The sequence below is a fragment of the Schistocerca piceifrons genome, chromosome 4 (genome assembly GCF_021461385.2).
Source record: "Schistocerca piceifrons isolate TAMUIC-IGC-003096 chromosome 4, iqSchPice1.1, whole genome shotgun sequence".
Lineage (NCBI taxonomy): Eukaryota > Metazoa > Arthropoda > Insecta > Orthoptera > Acrididae > Schistocerca > Schistocerca piceifrons.
This window is the reverse complement of record NC_060141.1, coordinates 545,285,327-545,298,995: the sequence shown is the minus strand read 5'-3', so window position 1 is coordinate 545,298,995 and position 13,669 is coordinate 545,285,327. Positions and strand designations below refer to the sequence as shown.

The 13,669-nt window shown below is 43.0% G+C and overlaps 1 protein-coding gene and 1 non-coding gene across 3 annotated transcripts in view; one reads left to right on the top strand and one right to left on the bottom strand.

Annotated features, from left to right (window-relative positions):
• Positions 1-13,669, bottom strand: part of LOC124795245 (myosin-IIIb-like) — a 271,037-nt gene that overhangs the window by 149,434 nt on the left and 107,934 nt on the right. The window lies entirely within an intron of this gene.
• On the top strand, positions 4,571-4,645 carry Trnat-cgu. Its single transcript has one exon. It is a non-coding gene; the product is annotated as a tRNA-Thr (tRNA).

Here is a 13,669-nt window from a genome sequence, read left to right as displayed (position 1 = left end):
CTCATCGCCAGTATTCGAATTGGCTGTTGCTCTAAGATGCATTCGAAAAATCTTGTAAGTAGTATTGGTACTACTGGGTAGGACGGCTGGTGATACTGGAGACGGAATTAGAGATATCGGGAAACGGCAGCGACTGGTGCTGGACGCTTTCGCCGGCGCGAGATGTCGCCTTGTCGCGAGCTGGGACCACCTTCCGTGACGGCGGCAGCGAAAGCTGCGCTGCCGGAACAATGCAACCACTGTCCCCTGCATCCGGGCGATGCTACGGAGAGCTGCCCGACCCCAGGGAACTTTATTCACTGCCTAAAGCGGTCGCTGGAAACGGCAACGACAGCCAAGATGCACAATAAGGAACTCTGAAAATGCAAAACAACGAACATCGGCTAAGAAGTTATTCTTCTCCGAAGACTTTTTCTATGACTGGTCCACGGAAAAGGATGTAAGTTGAGAATTTAACGTCCCGTTGAAGCTGAGGTCAATGAAATTGGGCAAGTATGAAGCAAGCGACCTCATCGAAGACCTGGTGTTTACCTGTAGCGGCAAGTCGAAAATTTAAATCCGAGTGGTCGACTGCTGTTCTGAATCTCACCCGTTACAAATCGAGTCTTGTGTTTTAAACATTCTGCCATGTCAACTAGGCACTGTTCCATACCTTGCCATGAAATAAGCCACTCCCACAAGTATCTGTACCCAACTATATTTCGCATATCCTCTCGTTCGATCGTCTCCCCATGCGATATTTTTGAGCCCCATTCTTCAAATGGCAACTGCCGCTGTAAACTGGTCGCAAATATGACACATTTCACAGTAATTTTTCGAAATATTAAGGGTACACGAGCTCCAGTGAAGATGAAGAATCACCAAAAGCTGCTGTGAAGTACATTTATTTATCGACAACCGTTTTGCGTGACGCAAGGATCTTCAAGTGGTAAGGTGGTTACTGTTTTAGAAACTGGACTATTAAAGCAAATAGTTTCTGTAGACCCCGATTTCGTGAAGTTAAACAATGATCCAATAATCGACTTTGTAATGCAATATCATTTCGATAACAAAACAAATAATCACAGTAGCACAAACTATGAATAGCGCAACTAGTAACTGGATTGCATAACATATGTAATTGAGCATCAAATATTGTGAAAATCGCCCTTAAGTTTCTATCAAAACTACGTAGTGTAAAAGTGACTAACTCACAGCTGAACATAGTGCAACGGCATCATGGCCCTTATTTGTAAACACAATACTTCAAATGAAAATCAGTAATTGCTAATAGTACCTCTCTAAATCACTTGAATGCCGATACGACTCCACCTGTATGAACTAGTACAGAATGCTGAAGGCATCAGTACCACAGTAAGTTATTTCGTGGACGTTAGAAAAAAAAATAAAAAAAGAAGACACACACACACACACACACACACACACACACACACACACACTCACTCACTCACTATCTACAAAGAAGTGGATATTTATCACTATTAATATTGGAAAACTGTGTACGAACTCAGTTATTTGATTATATGCAATATTTCTAATCAATGAGTAGACGGGGGGGGGGGGGGGGGGGCGGTGGCAGGAATTGCTTACAACAGGTACGCATGTGCACAGACGAAAAATAAAGCGTAACTGTGTGTAACTTAAGTATGCAGTAAATGAGTTAGGAAAGCATAAATAGGTAATAGCAAATGTAAATGAATTATCTACATTGCTTTTAAATTTAACGAACAGTGGACACAAGCCACGTGGGTTTCTCACTACACATTGGTTGTAAGCTGAAATTGTAGCAAGAAAAAAAAAATTCAGTTTTTATGAGCGATTTCCACAAAGGCATAGAACAATCTAAACTAGGAGCAAATAACGAAATTGAGTGTACAATATTTCGGATTGATTGACTACAACACAGTTCAGTAAGAATCTTCCAGTTTACGAAAAACAGAAACTCCCTGAACTTCTGTAATATCTCGCGCTTAAATATCTATTATTTACTGTCGTAATTCATTCCAAATCTAGCACGCGAAATAACTGCAAAGTAAACCGTGCGACAAGTATATCAGATAAATGAAGTGACTCAAAACCTCGCTTATTAGCGACCACCGCTTGTACCTGAAACGATCTCAGCAAACCTTCGAATTGCTGCCGCTGTCTTTGAACTGCCGCGACTCATCGCCCGACTCCCTGGAACAAAGTGTGTTTCAAACTCATTCGCAAGTATGTTTCAACTAACCGCGAGCTGTCTGATTGGCTGGAAGCTTGCGGAACTCACGCACTTTTACGTAGGAAAGCCCAACCACCATAACAAGGTCGTATCACATCGGATGGGAACATCTGTTTGTAACTGTCCATAGGTCAAAATCCGCATAAAAAGCAAAATGACATCGGTTTTCTCAGAGAGAGAACTCAAGCAGTCTACACTGCATATAGACACTAATTACAGAACGTCTTTGCGAAAAGTTAGCAAATACTAGCTATCAAGTTAAGAAAACAAAACCGTAGTAAAAACTGAATGCGCCGTTTAACGCGTAAATTTTAAAGCCACGAATGTACTTGATGTCAATGAACCTTCCTTTAACCTGATGTAATGATATTCGTGACTTGAAGATGCTTGTAACTAGTTGTCGATAAAAAAAAAAAACACACACACACCTTGCAACAGCTTTTGGTAGTTTCGTGATACCGTTCATTAAATACAATGAATTTGTGTATCACTGTCTACAGAAAATATCCGATGAATATCTCTAGATGTAACGACGTAATCATCAGATGTTGATCGAGATACCTTGTATACTCATGATGAACTGAATTAAAAGAATCTAGTAGCGTGGAGCACTTCTTTCTGCCCTGACGACAGCTACGATGGATGGCGGCATTGGCTCCGCGAGACAGTGAAAGCGTTGGGGATCCACCCTGCTCCATCACTGCTGAAGCGCCGCCCACAAATCATGGAGTTTGAACACTTACGGGAGCAAGGAGTGCATATATCATCCTGTTTCGTCCGACAGGAGGAAACTGGTGCTCACGATACGGGCACATGTCCACCATTCCATTCCATGTAAATATCCGTCGCACAAAAATATTTTCGATTCTTGATATTGTTCTACATTAATGACTAGACATAACTTTAATAGTGACCTAAGACATTATGAAAATGATGCATTTATTTATAATGAAGTACTGTCTGAAAAACAGCTGCTCGAACATCGTCAGATCTTTGCAAAATTTCAAAGTGGTGCAAAGACAAGCAATTTGCTTTAAATGTTCAGAAATGTAAAACATGTTCTTCGCAAAATGCTCAAAAGTAGCAATCTATGACTACAACATCACTGAGTCAAACACACATATCTTCGTGTAAGAATCTATAGACTATAGTGTGACAATTTTCGATCACACTGTTGTGAGTGCCGCCTTAGCGATGTGAGGTAGATATTTCTTTTAAAATATAATTCAAGGGTTTTTACACACATGGTTTTCTGAAACGGCTACAGAATGTGTGTTTTTAGTTTCACGTTGAACCAACACGGCCACGTGTACTTCGCTGGGCGCCCACCACCAGCACGTCGTTCAGAACGTCACGTTTAACAGACGGCCAGCAACCGCAAAAATATAGCGCCTGTTTGTTCTCATTCCCTGCCAGCGTTATTATTTTAACTGTAAAAAAAAAGAAAGATGAACGATTTTAAATTTTATAATTGTCAGTTGCCTTCTGTATCTGTTTCTGATAGTATGTTGTTATGTGACTCAGCATAACTAACGAAAGAAAGTGGTTGCAATTGCAAATTTTTATTATTGCAGCTATGTAGAAATAAATATTTTGCATGTGAAGTGAGGAAAGGTTATATTGCAAGAAGAATTTACTGTGCTAAATTCCCAACTTGTTTGTGAGAAGAAGAAAAACGTAAAAAAAGTGAAGAAAAGAAATTTGTATGAATTACGAGCCGCCCGCGGTGGCCGTGCGGTTCTGGCACTGCAGTCCGGAACTGCGGGACTGCTACGGTCGCAGGTTCGAATCCTGCCTCGGGCATGGGTGTGTGTGATGTCCTTAGGTTAGCTAGGTTTAAGTAGTTCTAAGTTCTAGGGGACTGATGACCTAACATGTTGAGTCCCATAGTGCTCAGAGCCATTTGAACAGTTTTTTTTTTTTTTTTTTTTTTGAAGTTACGAGATACACGAAACCAGGGACTACTTGTTGGAACTAGTCGTCAGAACATTAAGGAAATATCTTTCGTTTAAAATACTGACAAAGTTTAAAACTTTACCTATGTTATTAAAAAAGAAAACTGATATACCAGTACTTATATGGATATGGTGTCTGTTCTTTCGGACATGTCCGAAAGAACAGATACCATATCCATGTAAGTATAAGTTCTGGCATCACCGACCACGACCTCCTTCAGTGCGGATGCACACAAATTACCCGAACTCTTACGGGACTTTGTAAGAATGTCTTCCACGAGTAATGAGTGTGTTGGAGTGGGACACTACGAATGTAGTGTGGGGACATACAAGGTGAGAATGTGGGACTCGCGGGAGGCGTGCGCGAGACAGTCCCTGTGGTCGCGCTATCCTCTGTGCCCTCGCTGGCTCAGATGGATAGAGCGCCTGCCACGTAAGCAGGAGATCCAGGGTTCGAGTCCCGGTCGGGGCACACAATTTCACCTGTCCCCTTTGATATATATCAACGCCCGTTAGCAGCTGAAGGTATTAGTATCATTCTAATTTGATATACCAGTGGCGAAAATACCACAGACTATAAAATATTATCCAATTTCTGAAAAATCAAATGGCTCTGAGCACTACGGGACTTAATATCTGTGGTCATCAGTCCACTAGAATTCAGAACTACGTAAACCTAACTAACCTAAGGACATCACACACATCCATGCCCGAGGCAGGATTCGAACCTGCGACCTTAGCAGTCACGCGGTTCCGGACTGAGCGCCTAGAACCGCACGGCCACCGCGGCCGGCTCCAATTTCTGAAGCTGGACAAAATCTCAGGCGATAAGTAAAAATTAAATCGCTGGACGACGCGACAGCAACGAAAAACAAAAATTATGCAGTTATCTTACGTCGTCGCCCAAATTTCAGTTCCATCTGGGTGCAAATAATAAATTTTTCCGGCAAGAACCCGCAGAAAAAGACCGATCATATTTATATACAAGATGCAGGGTGAACCAGAACTCTATTGACAAACTTTCAGAGATTGTCATTTTGGCATAAGAGGCCCACGGTCTTCGGCTGCTCGTTAAGGAATTATTGCATTTCGTTTGTCATCTTGCGTCAGTTGGCTTTGTATCTGTACTGCACAGCGCAAAAGTCGACGCCATGCGCTGTGTCTCTTGTTTCCATTCGCTCACGGTGGTAGCTGCCGTTGAGAGCATAACACGCCATTCTCACCTCTTAGCCCTCACGTTTGCATTCAGTGTTGCCCGGTTGTGTCGAGGGTTGTCCAGCAATGTTAGTTATGTGTTGACAGTGATACACGGCTTCACTGTGGGTAGGTTTACTGATTAGCAGTTGCTCGATGTGCAACTCGTGTATGGGTTCGCTGAATGCAGTGGAAGAGCTGCGCCGACTGCAGCCGCATGACAATACTTCTGCGTCTGAGGGTTCTTGGTTACTCCGTTTCGTGCGTTGTACGTTTTAGTTAATGCATATTACAGGCTTCTTCAGTATTGCGGAGGTATTTTCACAGAAATAAGAGTGATTGTGGTAACAAACCGAATAAATCATAATTACATAATTACTCTGTAACGAGGAAGCTGGAGACGATGGTTCCTCAAGTGAAATCGTATAAGCTGTCACGGGTAAGACAGGTGACTGACTTCCGTTCAGTAGCAGGATACTGCGAAAATGCAGCCAGTCAACCGAACAGCCTTTTTATAAATCACTTATTTCGGATCATCTTAGAACATTGCTTAAATATGTGGGAATCATACCAGGTAAGACTAACTATTGAACATACACAAAGACTGGTGGCGCAAATATTCACAGATTTGACTCGAAGATGAGCGCCACGGAAATTTGAAAAACTTGAATCGCCAAATGGTTGAACAGAAATGCCAATTATCTGGCGATAATGTACTTAAACCTTCAAGAAATAGTATTAAGTGAAGAAACTAGTAACACGCTTTTGGCCACTACCTATCCCTCCAGCAGGGATCACGAAGACAAGATTTAACGGCTGTGCGATTAAAACACTTTGCGAGTTTAGACAGTTCTGGGTGGGACAAATGGACGGGAGCGCAGTTCCCAGCGCATGTTGATTTTAATCGCACAATAATTACAGCGTGCACAGAGCCGTGTAAGCAGTCATTCTTGCTGTCCTCCATACTCCACTGGGACAAGAAGCAGCCCACGTGTGGAACAATGTTAAGTATCCTCTGGCACGCCTTTCACTACGAGCTGCTGAGTATGTATATGGAGTTAGAGCGATGCCTTGTCGCCATGCGGTATGCATCGCTAATCGGTATGCATGCGACAGCATGGGTACCTAATATGTGCCAAAACGCCGCGAATAAAGACAGAATCTTCCGGTGCTCGAACCTCGGGTTCTATTGATGATAAAAAGGTAGGATCAAGTGTGTTGGATAGCCCTTGAGCTAGGGACCATTTTCATACCCAACAGAAAGACCGTCTTAGTGCTACTGTCCTAGCGTACAGGGTCAAAGTTTAAGTATTACACACTTCCTCCTGCTTAGCAAACTGAAGCAGATCGGTTGATTCTTTTCGCATTTTATGCGGTCTACGGTGGACTTGATGGATTTATGGATGTACCATCGGTTCATCGGCAGTTCCTCGGAAAACCCATCAAAAAAGGATATTTTTACTATATTCTCGCTGTAACCAACGGACCAAACCCCAATCGACGGTTTCAAGACCGATTTGCACAGCTTATGGCTGTAATTTTTGCCATGTATTACTAAGATCCAGATCTGGAAGAAATTTGAAAATTACCTTCTTAGCTTTAGCCGTTTCCGTGATACAGAAGTTCAAAGTTATCCTAGTTGTACACGTAAAATGCGGTATGAGGCGAAAAGGTAGTTTGTAAAGTGAGGCAGCACGGAGAAATATGCTGTAAAGTGTGTCAATTATCAACGAAGAACTCTACGTTGGTGTACTGAAGCACATGCAAAAATTTTTGCACGTAAAATCCAGTCTGAGGAATAAAATTAGTTTTGCGTTATTTTAATTTCACATAAGTAAATTTTACTGACCAATACATATCTTTTCATATGAGTTACATGCCCTGTCACAGAAGGGAAGCAGCGGAAATATTCTCATATTGGAGCACAAAAAATGCGAATACCTTCGTGTTTATTTAAAAGATTCTGACTGAAAAGTGGGATATCAGCTGCCTCGTTCTACCTTCCTCTGCACCCTTAAAAATTTGCCCCAAAATATTGGCGTGCGAAGGTATTCGCACTTTTTTATGCTGAGAGAGAAGAAGACAGTGGCAGTGGCAAAGAGACGGAAAGGTAATAAATACTGGAATGTAATAGACAGTTGCTGTGTTGTAGAAAGAGGGAAGGAAACAATGGTAGTGTGAGAGAAAGATAAGCACAAAGTGGCAGTGTAACATAGTTGTCAATGAAGGAACAGTTCTAGGAAAAGGGCGAAGGAGACAGTGCCAGGAGAAGAGGAATAAAGAGAAAGTGGAAGTGGGTGAGAGCCAGTGATAATGAGAGAGAGAGAGAGCATATAACAATGAAAACGAGGAAGAGAGAGATAACGAAAGTGAGAAGAGACAGCAGCAGTAGAAACAAAGGAATGAGATATCAGCAGTAAGAGAGATGGCAAGAGGGAGACAATGACAGTTCCTGTGATAGGACAGAACTAAGGGGACCGTGGCATTGACACAGTGACAATGAATTGGGTTGAATGAGTGAGTGAGAAAGGGTAACAGAGATGAGGGGCACGAGCGAGTTACAGCGATGGACTAATTAGTGTGAGTGAGTTGCCGTTAGGGGAGCTTGTTGGAGTCTGAGGTGAGCGGCATGGTTTTTTTTTCTTTTGTAAAGAAAAAAGCGCGAAAATGTTCGCATGCCAAAATCTTTGGGAAAATTTTTAAAGGTTTTGAAGAAGGGAGTGTGAGGCAGCTGGTACCCAACTTTTCAGTCAGAGTCTTTGTAAATAAACGGGAAGATATTCGCATTTTTTGTGCTCCGATAGAAGCATTTTGACGCTGGTATGGGCTTGGTTGCTGTGTCCTATTATTGGCGTGAACCAGCGTGTATCGCCGTCTTGTGTCTAAGAGACCTTTCTCCATTCTGTGATCAACTAATGTCGGTGTTCCGCGGCCATAATGAGCCGTACATCATGTGAGCAGAGGTACTCGGGTGGAACAGTGTCTTCTATACTTCAGTTCGCCGATTGTCCTCGGAGTATGCCTTCTGCAGTCGAAGGCGAAACGTCAGGGGAGAGTTTTATGTATGGACCACGGCAACTCAGCCCGGAAGTGTTAAGTGATGACAACACCTGCCGTGAAAGCCTTCATTCTATGATCAGTGTCTTCTATACTTCATATCGAGGGATTCAATGGGAGACCATGGCTTGTTACTTTAAACAAGCGCGGGAAAATCGCAGTTTCCGGGGGTACTTCTGCTGAAACTGTCAGAGGCATAAGGCATCATTAGAAGTGCCCCAGGAAAGTGTGATTTGCCTGCTTTTGTTCTCTATACATATAAACGATCTGAAGGATACGGATAGGATGAGCAGCAATCTGAGACTGATGACGCTGTTGTTGTTGACAGGCTTTAGAAGGACACAGGGTGGTTTAGACAGCATCTGTATTTGGTGTGATGTATGGCAGCTTATTCTAAACGTGCAAAAATATAAGTTAATACAGATGAGTAGGAAAACCCGTCATGCAGGTTTCGAATTCAGTATTACTGGGGTGATGCTTGACCCCGTCACGTCGATTAAGTACCTAAGCGTAAATCTGTAAAGCGATATGAAACGAAGCGAATACTTAAGATCTTTTCTGGGGAAGGCGAGTGGTCGACTTCGGTTCATTTGGAGAGTTTTAGAAAAGTGTATTTCATATGTAAAGGAGATCGCGTACGGAACATTTTAGTGATCTATTCAGGGATACTGCTTGAGCGTTTGGGATCCCCATCAGGTCAGATTAAAGGGAGGCATCGCAGCAGTTCAGAGGGGTGCTGCTAGGTATGTTCCTGGTAAATTCGATCCACACGTCAGTGTTGCAGAAATGCTCTGTGAACTCAAAAGGGAATCTCAGGAAGGAAGTACACGTCCATCCCGCGAAACAGTTTTAAACAAGTTTCTAGTTCTCAGAATGTTCGATAGACTGCGGAACGATTCTTCTGCCACCAATGCTCACCTCGCACAAGAACCGCGAAGACAAGAAAACAAGGATCAGGGAAGCATATAGACCAGGAGTAGTCAACCTTTCTTAAATACTGCAAATTTTTGTATCTGTGTTAGTAGTAAAATTTTCTCACTGCCTACCGATTTACAGTAACTTTAATTTGTAAAATTTATAAAGCAGAGTTACAGAAAGTTAAAACATATAATAATAATAATAATAAATACAGGATAAAACAATAAACACCAGATATTACAGTAAGCATATTATTAAAGATCCCAATACCGCAACAAATAAATGCAGACTTTGCAAACAACAAATAGAAACAGTAGATCACATCACAAGCGGGTTTACAATACTAGCAAATACAGAATACCCCAGAAGACATGACACTGTAGCAAAAATAATACATCAACAGCTTGCCTTACAACATAAATTTATAAAACAACACGTTCCCACATACAAGTATGCACCACAAAATGTACTGGAGAACGATGAATACAAATTATACTGGAACAGAACCATTATAACAGATAAAACAACACCACATAACAAACCTGACATCATACTCACTAATAAAAAGAAGAAATTAACACAACTAATCGAAATATCCATACCCAATACAACAAATATACAAAAGAAAACAGGAGAAAAAATTGAAAAATACATCCAATTGGCTGAGGAAGTCAAGGACATGTGGCATCAGGATAAAGTTGACATTATACCAATTATACTATCAACTACAGGAGTCATACCACACAATATCCCCCAGTACATCAATGCAATACAGCTACATCCAAACTTATATATACAACTACAGAAATCCGTAATTATTGATACATGTTCAATTACCCGAAAGTTCCTAAATGCAATATAACATATACCGTACAGTCAAAAGGAAGTCACGCTTGATCAAGGTCCGCGTCACTTTCCATTTTTGAGCAGACATAACGTCTGAGAAAAGGAAGAAATAATAATAACCTTCCCAATACTTTGTCATAATTTTATGAAAGCCTAATGAAAATATTTTTAATACCTGTAGCGGCTACCACCCACAAAAGATGCGTGCACGTTACATGGTTCTGGTAGACGAATGACTATTGATGAAGGGGCACATCGTCGGCAAATTAGTCGTGCTTATGCCCACGAAATCATCCACAATAGACTTGGGTTTCATAAAGTCTGTCCGCAGCTCGTGGTCGTGCGGTAGCGTTCTCGCTTCCCACGCCCGGGTTCCCCGGGTTCGATTCCCGGCGGGGTCAGGGATTTTCTCTGCCTCGTGATAACTGGGTGTTGTGTGATGTCCTTAGGTTAGTCAGGTTTAAGTAGTTCTAAGTTCTAGGGGAGTGATGACCATAGATGTTAAGTCCCAAAGCGCTCAGAGCCCTTTGAACCATTTTTTCATAAAGTCTGTGCTAGATGGGTCCCGAAACAACGCACAGCGTTGCATAAATAAACGCTCTTGGACATCTGCCAAAACCATTTTGATCGCTTTGGAATGCCCGTGACTTCACTGATGTCGAAACATGGATCCACCATTACGAGCCGGAGCGTAAACGGAAGGATGTGGAATGGAAACATCCACAATCTCCCAGTATGAAATTCAAAAACTCGCAGGAAAACTGAAGCCTACCGTTTTTTTGGGGCATACAAATCCCAGTTTTGGGACATTATTAGGAGAGCGCCACAGCAACAAACATTGTACGTTATAGTGGGAAGCTTTCCGACTGGTTAAAATCTGCAGTTCGAAGCAAACGCATAGGACTACTGTCGAAAGTTGGTGGTGCGCGACAGTGTTCATCTGAATATCGCTGCCAATACTAGTGAAAAGCTTCGGAAACTCAAGTTTGAAGTAATGGCTCGTCCTCCGTATAGTGCTGATCTTGCCCTCTTCCGACCAACACTTGTTTGGTTAGAGGGCCGTCGATTCACTTCGTGCCAAGCAGTGAAGGAAGCAGTGCATGCATGACTCGCTGCTCAGCCGAAACCCTTCTTTCCCGAGGGCATCAAGAAACTTTTGCATCGATAGACCAGGTGCGTTAAAAGCAAGGAGTCTATATTGATAAATTATGTAAACGTACATGTCCTATTTGTACTGAAATAAAGGATATAGCTACATTGTGGAAAATTTTTGATTTACCCTCGTAGAAGCGAGTTTTCCCGGACTTGTTCTGAAGAAGAAGTGAAGTTACTACTTGTATGTTCTCCTCTCGTTAGTTGGCAACCGTCATTGGATAGGTAGCAGTAACGGACAGAGGAAGAGAGGTAATGTTTCCAAAATATTGTAGTCGTACCGCAGAGGTGGCTTCCTGATTCGTTTGCATTCCTCGCTCACCGTGGCGAGGTGTAAAGACTTCCTTTTTTGGCAGCTAGTAGCGTGCTAGTTATTGGCGGAGTGACGTCAACTGGAGGGCGGGATTCGTATGCGGGAAATCATCAATGAGGCAAAAAAGGCCCTCAACCACCGTGGTGTTTTTCCCTTATGCAAGTCACTCGCGGCTCTTTGGGGCGGGGGTCTTACTACCTCATTGTGAATTTCTTGCTTTTCGACGTGAGAATGCTGCCTGACAGGTGAGTTTACTTTTCCAACAGAAGAATACGTCACACGACCAATGACAAGCTTGAAAGCCCCTATAAAAGAGACAGACTTTCCTCCTGGCCGACATTGATCTCGTGACGAAAATCATCATCGAAAGCTGGAGTTTCAACTCAGATTTGACAAGGCCTACATAAAATTAAAATGTATACGTGTACGGGAATTGTCTAAGAAACTAGGAATATTCGTAAGAGGTGACCATGACTTTCAGTACGACCGTCGTATTTTGGTCAGCTGGTGAGAGTGCAAGATACACAAGGGTCACAGCTCAGATTCCGGCCGGCGCAGCCTTGGCTGCCGCAAGAAAACCTTCGCGCCGCCATTGTGTATTGTGTGCTGCGCTGTGTGTTTGCAGTGAGTGCGGCGTTTCTCACGTTTACCGAACGAGAAAGTGAAAGCCGAGCCTCAGGGAGTCGAGCTGTAACACGAGACGGTTTAGGATTCGACAGGTCTGAAACCTACACGAGTCTCCATTCTGTGTCCATCACGAAGTCCTTGCAGCTGCACGTATCCGACGAACTTAAATTCATCCACTTGTTCCACTTTGCCTTCATTGCTGCTGAAGCGCTGAGGTTTGAGAGTGTCAACGTTTTAGTGGGCGTTTGTAAACATCTGGACAGGCAAATACGGAGGACATAATGAAAGCTACATTAGCGTGTCATGTCAATGTTAAGGTCGGAAACGTATGAGAAAGAAACCACCTTGATACTGTCTCATTAAAAATGAATAAAAAATAAAATACACACACACCGACAGGGAGTGGATCACTAATGCATCACAGCTGTTCGTGGAACTGTTTGGGGCATGTTGTTTATTTTAAAGTACGGCCATCCAACTAAACACACTGAAGCGCCGAAGAAACTGGTACAGGCAAGCGTATTCAAATACAGAACTATGTAAACATACAGAATACGGTTGTAGTCAGCTACGTCTATATAAGACAAGTGTCTGGTGCTGTCGTTAGATCGGTTACTGCTGCTACGATGGAAGGTTATCAAGATTTAAGTGAGGTTGAACGTGGTGTTATTATTGGCTCACGAGCAATGGCACACAGTATTTCCGAGGTAGTGGTGAAGTGGGGATTTTCCGGTACGACCATTTCACCAGTGGGTACAGCGAATAACAGGAAGCCGGCAAAACATCAGATCTCTAACATCGCTGCGGCCGGAAAAAGATCCTGCAAGAACGCGACAACTGACGACTGAAGAGAATCGTTCAACGTGACACGAGTGCAACTCATCAGCAAACTGCTGCAGATTTCAATGATGGACCATCAACTCATCAGTAAGTGTCAGCGTGCGCGCCATTCAACGAAACATCATCGATACGGGCTTTCGGAGACGAAGGCCCATTCGTGTACCCTTGATGACAGCACGGCGCGAAGCTTTATGCCTCGCCTGGGCCCGTAAACACCGACATTGGACTGTTGATGACTGGAAACATATTGCCAGGTCGGAGGAGTCTCGTTTCACATTATATCGAATGGATGGACGGTTACGGGTATTGAGACAATCTCATGAATCCATTGACCCTACATGTCAGGACGGGACTGTTCAAGCTGGTGGAGGCTCTGTAATGGTGTGAATCGTGTACAGTTGAAGTGATATGCGACCCCTGATAGGTCTAGAGACGACTCTGACTGACACGTACGTAAGCATCCTGCCTGGTCACCTGCATCCTTTCATGTCCATTGTGCATTCCAACGGACTTCCAGCAAGGCAATGCGACACCCCACACGTCCAGAAC